General features: G+C 52.3%; 1 long non-coding RNA gene across 1 annotated transcript; it reads left to right on the top strand.

The window, feature by feature from the left end:
* The first annotated feature begins 1,269 nt into the window (after positions 1–1,269).
* On the top strand, positions 1,270–1,658 carry LOC131506324 (uncharacterized). The gene is made up of 2 exons (XR_009258866.1): positions 1,270–1,356; positions 1,477–1,658. It is a non-coding gene; the product is annotated as an uncharacterized LOC131506324 (long non-coding RNA).
* Positions 1,659–10,545: the final 8,887 nt, after the last annotated feature.

Consider the following 10,545-nt stretch of genomic DNA (forward strand, 5'->3'; position numbering starts at 1 on the left):
AAGAATGTACTCAATTTTGATCAAGTAACTCTCACAGTCTCCTAAAAGAAAAAAAGAAAGAAAACATGTGGCATGTGTACTTTAAATGCAATATAAAGTATTTATGCATGTGATTATACACATACACACATACAATCCTATAGTATTTCTGTTGTACATTAATGTAAGAGACAGTGACCCTGCTTTGTGATTTCCTTCCCTAGAAAGGGAACTCGTTGGTACCTACTGGGGGACGGCTCAAATATTTTCTTAGGATACACGAAATAAAGGTAGACTGCAAAAGGTTCGTAAAACAAAACAAAAATGTCTAGGAGATCCGGGTCCTTTAAATCCCTTCAGTTAAGATTGTACACGCAGGTGATTTATTTAGGATCGGAGACATGTATTAGCACTATTCATTATAGAGTAAAAAGCCTCCTTGGCTGTTTTAAAAGGTTTGAATTAATTAAGAGCCAGCCTGTGGGTGACAAGAATAATTTGGGGGCCTGAGGACGAAGGCCCCCACCCCAACCTCCCAACTGTTAACTGTGGGTTTTCTCACGCTAGTCGGGTGCTCACACCGTGGGTATTCTCACATCTGTCGACCTGAAGCACAGCACCTGACCGCAACCAGGGACACACGCGTGTTTCCCACACAGATCTGGCAGATTTGGTTGTTCGGTTTAGGTCAAGAAAAGGGGGATATGGATCTATAACCTACAACGGGAAACGGCTACCTGGCAACCAGTGAGATGACAGCACGAATGTCAACTGGTGCGTTTTAGTCCATGGTCTTGACTCTGGTGACTGTGATGGAGGAAGTAAGAGAAACCTGGGATAGGGCACCTTGGCCATAATCGTGGTCCTCCCGGGTCTCCGACGGACCTCTCCAGGCTCACTGGACCATTTGCTCACATCGCTTCACTTACAACGACCTCCTCTCATTTCTGGAAGCGTCTAGACTTCTTTCTCCAGCAACCGCCCCCCATTATGACATGGGGAACCCACCCCTCCTACGGGCTGGCTCTCTCTGGCCTGGACGGGGGTCCATCCACGGCTTTGGAGATCCAGTTTATGATCCAGACCCAAGACGGCGAACACAGTAATGGGTTCAGCTGGAGGCAGTCTGCTGCCTGTCCCCTGGGAGTGGCCCTTGAGGGAAGGAAGGGAGGGAAGGTTTCCAGTGGCTTCCATCGGCCTGGAACTCTGGGAATTGGAGACCCGCTAGGCTTATTTCTTGGCGACCCTGAAGGCGAGCATGCTGGTAATAGAGAACCTACTGGAAGGAGAAGAGAATCAGCCCTGGGGACTTCATTTCAGCTCCTGCCTGATGTCTGTCTGCCTGCAGCTTGCTAAGCTTCCCAGGCTTTCTGGAAGGTGACATGCCTCCCTTTGCCGTAAGCCAGCTTGTGGCAAACCCAGCTGGGCTCTTAGTGCACGCTTGAGCTCTTTCTGTCCTCTGTGCGCTCACCTTGTGGTTCCTTTTGCCCAGAACAGCGTCCGCACCGTGTCCTTGTCTTCACTGGGTCTCTTCCTTCTCGAATAGGGAAGACATCTTCCAGGTGGGGTTTTCTCTCTGCTTCTGGGAAGAAAAAGGAGAGGGTCACGGCGGCTTTCTTGAACCTGCTGCTTTTTCAAGTACCTTGAGCTCAAAATAAATTTTATGTCAAAGCCTCGTATTCTGAGGGGTATGCTCAAGTTTCCTTCCCTGCAGAGCCACTGCCAGAGAGAGATGTGTGCAACACCTCGCTGGGTTTTGCTGGAACAGGACCTCTGTGGCCTCGGGCCCCTCTGCTTCTGTCTCCCCCACCCCTGCTGGCTCTTTCCCTCTGACCCCCTGTCTTCCTGTCTTTCTCCCTGTCCCTCCCTCTCTCTCCTCTTCCTCCCTCGGTCTGTCTGTCTGTCCCGCCTTCTCCCCCAGCCACTCCCTCGGCCGAGCTTGTGGAAACACGCTGAAGAAAGGAGAGGGGTCAAGTCCGCCAGTAGCCTCCCGCCTGCACGTTGTTTGAGCACCGATCATTCTGGATCATTCTGAACCATAAGCCCGTGTTCTCAACCACGAGGCTATGGGATGGGACAAAGTACTGAAATGGGGGCGCCGAGAGGGGGGCGCTCAGTCAGTTAAGGGTCCAACTTCGGCTCGGGTCATGATCTCACGGTCCATGGGTTCAAGCCCCGTGTCGGGCTCTGTGCCGACAGCTCGGAGCTGGAGACTGCTTCGGATTCTGTGGCTCCCTGCCTCTCTCTGCCCCTCCCCACGCACGCTCTCTCTCTGTCTCTCAAAAATAAATACGAAAACGTTTCTTGTCTACACGGCCCGTACAAATGTTAGCTATGTTGCAGAAGTGGAGAGACCCTATGGAGCACGGACCTCTGCGTTGAGGCCAGATTTAAGACCCGGAGCTCGGAGGCTGGTGCCGCCTTCCTGGCAGAAGACAGAAGGTCACGATGGTCAATTTGTCTTCACAGCCTGGCGTCACAATGAATGCAGGACGCTCACCGGCAGCACCCCTGCGGATGGGCTCGGTGCCCTGTTTCAAGTGCGCCTGGGCGGCTCTGCCGGGTGGTTGTCCCCTGGCTGTCCCCTGGCTGTCCCCTGCTGTGCTCCTTCAGTTTGCCAAGAGAGAATCATCCAAAGTTAAAGGGAGGAGAGGTCGGAGACCATCAGCAGCGACAGGAGCCTTCCTTCCTGGTAGAATTCTAGGGATTAGCCAGAGAGCTTTGCAGGAGGTTAAAAAAAGGGGGGGTTCTTTTCTCCATCATTGGCAAATGTATCACAATTGCTTATGTTGTAAGATGTCAAAAGTTCATGACAGCAAACGAGAAGGCCAGTTTTGGCTTTATTCATAAAATGCAGTGGCTTTAACTTCTGCTCCAGAACTTTAAAAGCTTTAAGGCAGTAGGGCCTCTTTTAAAAAAACAAAATGTTTTAACTTTTATTTATTTTTGAGAGACAGAGACAGAGTGCACGTCGGGGAGGGGCAGAGAGAGGGGGAGACACAGAACCCGAAGTAGGCTCCAGGCTCCGAGCTGTCGGCACAGAGCCCGATGCGGGGCTTGAACCCACGGACCGTGAGATCATGACCTGAGCTGAAACCAAGAGTTGGTTAGTGAGCTGCCCAAGCACACCATGCCCTCCTGCCCCCGCCCTGTAATTCAGAGGACCAGGACCAATGTCTACACTTGTTCTATGTGATTTGCCACACAACTTCAGAGGAACGAGCTCTCTTGGTCTCTCTCCACACATCGTGTCTGTGCCAGGATCCTCGCAGTCGGTCCTGGCTTCCTCGAACCTCTGTCCTCATTTCCCACCGGTGTAGCTCACGGCTCTTTACAGAGCTGACCTTTGAGCATGTGCAGACCGCCTCTCTGTAGAATGTGATCTTTGAGCCCTGGGGATCCCTAGAAGTTTCCGGTCACACCCTGCGATTCTCTGAAGGTAGAGGACAAATCCTTAAACATCTCGAACACCCAGCACCAGCTACACAGGTACAAAGTGTGTGCTCAACACATACCTCCTGACAGAGATAACTTCCCTCTTTTAAGATTGAAATCATATTTTTAAAACTCGGTATTTGTGATGGTAAACGTGTATGAATGAGAAAAAAACATTTTTTCTTAAAGTCCAGAATTGTTGAATTTTCAGAACTTTTTACTTACGGTGATAAACATATCTGATCGAGAAACATAAATTCGTGTGCCCTGATTGGGTTGTTGATACCTGTGTTAATGGCATCAGGCTCTTAGGTTCCATGGCCCTGATTTCAGGTCATTTCCCACCTGCCTCTCTAGGGTGACCTTCTGTGCCCTCTTGCTGAGGTTTTTTTCCCCTGCCCACTGTACCCCGATCCTCACCATGTCAGGGTGAAGGCCACCAGGTGGCTTGAACTCCGTCTCTGTGCTGAGAAGCTTCTCCAAACGTCACGGCACACTGCGTCGAGCGCCTAGCAATTGTCCTAGGAGTTCCCGTGCCTGCGGGCGGACACATAGGTTAACCTGGTCTCCGCTGTGTAGTCAGAGCGGTATTTCCAAAGTCAAATCTCAGCGTGTCTCTTCTTGGCTCCACAGCCTGGTACAGATTCACACCGTTGTCAGCGTAAACCAGAACCACAGCGCGTGGCTTTCCCGGCCCCTCTGACCCCCGTCTAGGTCTCTCTTTAGACGTAGCTCTCTCTCAGCCCACCTTTGGTAATCCATGCTATTTATTCCAAATTTGTTTTTCTTTCTCTTTCCCTGGAATCTTCATGCCCTCTTTTACTGCTGCACTTTGGAATACCCTACCTTTTTTTTTTTTTTTTTCTAGGAATAGTCTTTTCCTCTTAGATGATTCCTGGCTAGTTTAGGTTCAACCTAGACCTCACCTCCTCCGGGGAACCTTCCAAGACCTCCTATTTCCCCATCTCTCTGGTCTGGATTGGATGTCCCTCCTGTGTACTGATGAGCCACAGTGGGTTGTGTTGACCTATATATTTGTATGAACACCCCCAGCCCCACTTAACTTCTAAGGTTTTTGGGGAAAGGACAGTTGACATTTGTCCCTTCTTCTATCTCTGGAATGACCTTAGAGCCTGGATCTCAAGAAATGCTTTGTTGACTGCAACACTGCAGATGGTGATTTAGCTGCGGGGGGGGGGGGGGTGTCAAGGTTATGTATTTTATTCTAAACAGTGTCTAAGACAAATGTGGTTCCCAGCCAGATTTGGGGCACTAGCCCAGTTGTGAATATATGAGGAACTGAGGCACAGAGAAGGTGTGTCCTCAGTGGGTCTGGGAAACATTCCCTTTACTTGCGTAGCGATGGAAGCACTCGCTTCGTTGGACGGTAAATCCAAGAATCCAGACATGGGAAGGAGTACTGTTTCTGTCAAGTCCAAAGGTCTTTATGAAGCCCTCGGTGGAAAGAGCTGTGCCAGGAGGTGAAACGCACTCTGCTCTTTCGGGAGGCGTAGACGTTAGGCGGGACTCAACTCACTAGCACGTCCTATGACGCGGGAATAATCGGGTTCTGCTCTGCACGATCTCCCCCGCTGTCTCCCTGGGTATCGGCTGCCTCTTCCTCCACCGGTTAACACGGAGTAAAAGCGCGTTGTGCCGGGGGTTCAGCCGGGTGCTTGCTGCAGGCTGTGCGGTCCCCACTTGGACACGAGCCGCGGGTGCATCTGAAGGAAAGGCAAACCACATTGCCTTGTCTTCTGGGTGTCCTCCCGAGGGTGGGGGACTCCGTCCTGGGAGAGCTCACGGTGGGGGGTGGGGGGGAGAAGGCCCTGGAGGGGTGAAGGCCCTCCTCTTCCAGAAGAGGCTGGAAGGCCCTGGAGGGGTGATAGGACTTGAGCTGACTTTTGAATGAGGTTGAAAATGAGCTCTGTCTGGGAGGGGTCAGAAAGTGCCGATAGACGCTGGGCATTGGAGGGGGGAGCACAAACGAGGTGGGGGGGAGCACGGATGAAGAGGGGGGAGCACGGATGCATTTGGGCCACTGTGTGCACACTGAGTGTGCGGCCCGGGAGGGGGACGGCGGTGTCTCAGCATGGACACGAAATGCCGTCACAGGCGTGGGGGGCGAGGGGACCGTGAGAGGTTCTGAGCAGGCTCAGTCAAGGAGAAGAAAGAGAACATCGAAGGATTGAAACGAATGAAGCAATGCGACGTCAGTATCTTACTGCAACTTTATTCATTGACAGCAAATTTCTTAGCGAAATATTGAGTCGGCCTTAGATTTCGGTGAAGAAAACTCACATACAAGGGCAGCAACTTTCAAAAGTCAGTGCATTTGGGGAATGGGTGGCTGTTCAGCCGCCCACCTAGAAGCCTGGGTCCTGCTGGTTTGGCGGGGAGCCCCCCAAACGTAGGTAGCAAGCTTCTTGAGTTTCAGGGTACCTGTGGCCGAGAGCAGCCCAGGAAATCCGATCAGCACCATCAGAAGTCACCGCAGGGTTTAATTAGGTCAGGAAAACACTTCCGTTTGCAAGCTAGGAAAGCTGGTAATCGTTAACTTTACTGAGAGGTGATTCGCTGTAACGTTTCGTCCCGAAGCCGGGCAGACATCATCCACAGGGACGTGGACTGATAGAAGTGTGCGCGATAGGTGACGGCATTTGTGTGATTTTGGCACAAAAGTGAGGATTTGAAGACAGCTACAAGCTGTACTAGCAAAGGAGAAAGTGTAACTGTCGAGACCGGTTTTGAATTCTAACTGGACCACAAAGCATTTCAAAGCACGAAGTTCTTTTTCTTTTCCTCTCTAACTTAAAACTGGGCTGTATTTTTTCACATTTGGTAAAAAGAATGCTTCGAGTCTTCGACCCAGAGCGCCAAGCTGTAGCCGAGAGCGCATTTTTAGAACTGATTTATGGGCCCCAGAAGGCCACCTGAAGAAAGATCTCTGTGGCTTGCTGTCCTATTTTGCTTTTTCTGAATTACTTTGTATCTGATTTAGACAGTGGAAATTATCGGTGTGGGATTTTGCATGCAGATTGGGCACTGTTTCCGAACCTCTTCTCCAATGCATATTTCATGATTAGTATCCTCAAACCCCAAAACCCCTCTGGAAAAACATATTCTGTACCTTTGTGATTTGTTTAATAAACTGGAGGTAGACAAGTTAAAGGAGCTGCCTCTTAATTTAATGAGAAGTACTTTTCAAACAACACTTGGAATAATTGCAAATGGCATTGGACAAGAACAACAAAGTGCTGAAGGGGAGAAAGGATTTAATTTTTAACGATGGACTTTTCAATGAGAACATTTTAGAAAGAATGACTTAAAAGCTGTAATTAGAAAAGTTGGCTCATTTGGAGGACGCGGAGGACCCACAGCATCTTCCTCTCGATGTTGTGGATTGAGAAACAGACGTAAAGGGAGTTTAGATACCATCAGAGCAATGCCTTCGCCGTAACTTGTGAGGGAGGAACCCAGCACCCAAGGAGGAACCCAGCACCCACGAGGAACCCAGGACCCACGAGGAACCCAGCACCCAAGGAGGAACCCAGCACCCACGGGGAACCCAGCACCCAAGGAGGAACCCAGCACCCACGGGGAACCCAGAACCCAAGGAGGAACCCAGCACCCACGAGGAACCCAGAACCCACGAGGAGCCCAGCACCCAAGGAGGAACCCAGCACCCACGAGGAACCCAGAACCCAAGGAGGAACCCAGCACCCACGAGGAACCCAGAACCCACGAGGAGCCCAGCACCCAAGGAGGAACCCAGCACCCACGAGGAACCCAGCACCCAAGGAGGAACCCAGCACCCACGAGGAACCCAGCACCCACGGGGAATCCAGCACCCAAGGAGGAACTGAGCACCCACGAGGAACCCAGCACCCACGAGGAACCCAGCACCCAAGGAGGAACCCAGCACCCATGAGGAACCCAGCACCCACGAGGAACCCAGCACCCACGGGGATCCCAGCACCCAAGGAGGAACCCAGCACCCACGGGGATCCCAGCACCCAAGGAGGAACCCAGCACCCACGAGGAACCCAGCACCCACGGGGAATCCAGCACCCAAGGAGGAACCGAGCACCCACAAGGAACCCAGCACCCACGAGGAACCCAGCACCCAAGGAGGAACCCAGCACCCATGAGGAACCCAGCACCCACGAGGAACCCAGCACCCACGGGGATCCCAGCACCCAAGGAGGAACCCAGCACGCATGAGGAACCTAACACCCACGAGGAACCCAGCACCCATGAGGAACCCAGCACCCATGAGGAACCTAGCACCCATGAGGAACCCAGCACCCCCGAGGAACCCAGCACCCAAGGAGGAACCCAGCACCCACGAGGAACCCAGCACCCATGGGGAACCGAGCACCCAAGGAGGAACCCAGCACGCACGAGGAACATAGCACCCACGAGGAGCCCAGAACCCAAGGAGGAACCCAGCACCCAAGGAGGAACCCAGCACCCATGAGGAATCCAGCACCCACGAGGAGCCCAGCACCCAAGGAGGAACCTAGCACCAGAGGAGGAACCCAGCACCCGAGGAGGAACTCAGCACCCACGGAGGAACCCAGCACCCACGAGGAACCTAGCACCCGAGGAGGAACCCAGCACCCACGGGGAACCGAGCACCCAAGGAGGAACCCAGCACCCACGAGGAACCCAGCACCCACAGGGAACCCAGCACCCACGAGGAACCTAGCACCCACGAGCAACCCAGCACCCACGAGGAGCCCAGCACCCAAGGAGGAACCCAGCACCCAAGGAGGAACTCAGCACCCACGAGGAGCCCAGCACCGATGCAGGAACGGGGACATGACAACCCATCTCGGTGGGTCAGGGATGAAAGAAAACATGAAAACTTTTCTCTTAAATGCAGATTCCCTGCTTCCTTGGAGATAACTGACCCTTGTGGAGGAAATTCCAGGACCTGCAGTCCCAGCAAGCCCTCTCCTGTAGGACTTGTCCACCTGTGTGCCTCCAAGGACGCGAGGGTGGGAAAGCGTCGGGGGCAAGTAACTTCATCTTTCCGTCTTCTGTCCTCTGCGCGCCATCACCAGTTTCTGTCTCTCCAGACTCCAAGGATCCTCGGACCCCTCCCCCCCACTTTGCCATATTCACTGGACCCCCAGGACTTAGACCCTTGTGAGTGCCCCAGATGTCCGGTTTTCCTGCTCCCCTGCCTATGTGGCCTCTGTTGTCACTGACGTCTTTGCAACCGCGGTCTCGTAAGTGTGGTTCTGCTCCCAATTCTGCAAACCTTAAGCGATTCTCTTCGCTTCGGACAGAATGACATTTCCAAATTTCAAGTTCGGCGTGGCCCTTGTGTGCTTAAACTAACCCTCCGGCGCGCCTCCCCCGCCAGAGGGGAGGCGGCCCTCCTCTGCATGGCTCGCGGCGTCTTGTGACACCCCCCACCCTGCTTGCCGTCTCTTTCAGGGGCATCTCTCCTCACCTAACACGTTCTACATGAGCCGCATTTAACTGGTGGTTTCTCCAATTCACTCTGTTTTATGGTAACGTCTTCGCATATTCCAGTTTGTGTCAAATAAGGTTTGCCTTTCTGGGAAACTCCTCCCCATCCTTCAGAGCTGAGCTCGAAGTCAGCACCTCCTCCAGGAAGCCTTCCTCGTTTGGGTGTGGTGTCCCCCAGCCGCGTGCACACAGCTACCCGGGCGGACACGATCTACGCAGATGGTTCGCTCTGGAGGTGAGAGATCCGCGTTCACCTTACACCCTCACTGCAGCCGGGGCTCCCCCAGCAAGGCCGTGGAAAACCTACCCTCCCAGCCTCCCCTTTTCACACCTTGCTGGTGTGGAGCCGGGCGCCTCCCGTGTCAGATTCTGAATGAGTCACCTGTACGTAGGTTAACAGTTCCTGTAGCTTTACCCTGTACTCTGTTTAGTACATTTTCCTTTACTTTTTCCCTCCTGGAATCCCTGGGACATCATGGGTTTGATGAGACAAGTTCCCGGGATAGGGGCTCCTGGGTAGTTCAGTCGGTTAAGTGTTGGACTCAGTCCTGGATCTCGGGGTCATGAGTTTACGTGTGTCCTTGGGCTCTGCACTGGGTTGGAGCCTCCTTGAAAAGAAAAGCTCCTGGGAAGAATTCGTATGTGCGTCATTCCATGTCTCCAGGCTCATACACTGCTTGCTCTGCAGACCGCAACCACATATCACTTATCTTCAACGTCTTGCCTTACGGATAGCGGTGTTATTATTCACAACAGCTAAAACGCGAAGCAGCCCCGATGTCCAGCAACAGATGAGTGAACGGATAAGCGACATGTAGTATATGCACTCAGCAGAACATTACCCAGTCCTAAAAAGGAAGGAAGTCCTGACACCCGCTACAACCCGGATGGACCTTGCGGACATTACGCTGAAAGCAGCCAGTCACCAAAGGACAGACGCTGCATGATTCCATTTATGGAGAGATGGTTAAGACGGGAAATTCTGTGTTGAGCGTATTTCACCACCGTAAACAAGCAAACCAACCAACTCGGAGGTGATCTCGTGCGGATCTGTCTGGCACATTCTCTCATGGCCAGGTCACGAGGAGCATGTCCACTGGAGAGTGGAGAGGACCAGTTTTTTTTTAAGAAGACTACCAAAGCTCTGCCTCCCACGGGCCTTTGGCAGTTTACCCAGATATTTATTTGGGAGTGAGCCGTTGTCGGGAAGGCTTTCGGTGCTTTAATTTACTGCCTTTGGATGATTTTTGAAAAGGGGCATTGCCCACAGCGTCTTCTAAGCAAGCGTGCTATTTTCTTGGAGATTTCTTACAGCAGGACCCAGGAGAATGTGACGGTTCCCTGAGCCCGCAGCTGCCTCTCCAGGTTGCGCTGTGTGACATGTGACATGTGACTGCACTCCCTCAACCCGTCACGTATATTGTCTTAGCTCCTGAGCCCCCAAAATAACGTTTTTGCATGAGGGTCTCTCGCCACTGATCAACCTGTGAACTCTGCTGTGAAACCGAACGCTGACTCCGGGGAATCTGAAAAGTCTGACCATACCAAACTAAGGAAACACTAGGATTCGCTTTGAAGTATATATAATGCTGATATTAAAAAAAAAAAATGTTAACAATGCTTTTCCAAAACACCAGAAAATGTCTG

This window comes from Neofelis nebulosa, chromosome 3 (genome assembly GCF_028018385.1).
Source record: "Neofelis nebulosa isolate mNeoNeb1 chromosome 3, mNeoNeb1.pri, whole genome shotgun sequence".
Lineage (NCBI taxonomy): Eukaryota > Metazoa > Chordata > Mammalia > Carnivora > Felidae > Neofelis > Neofelis nebulosa.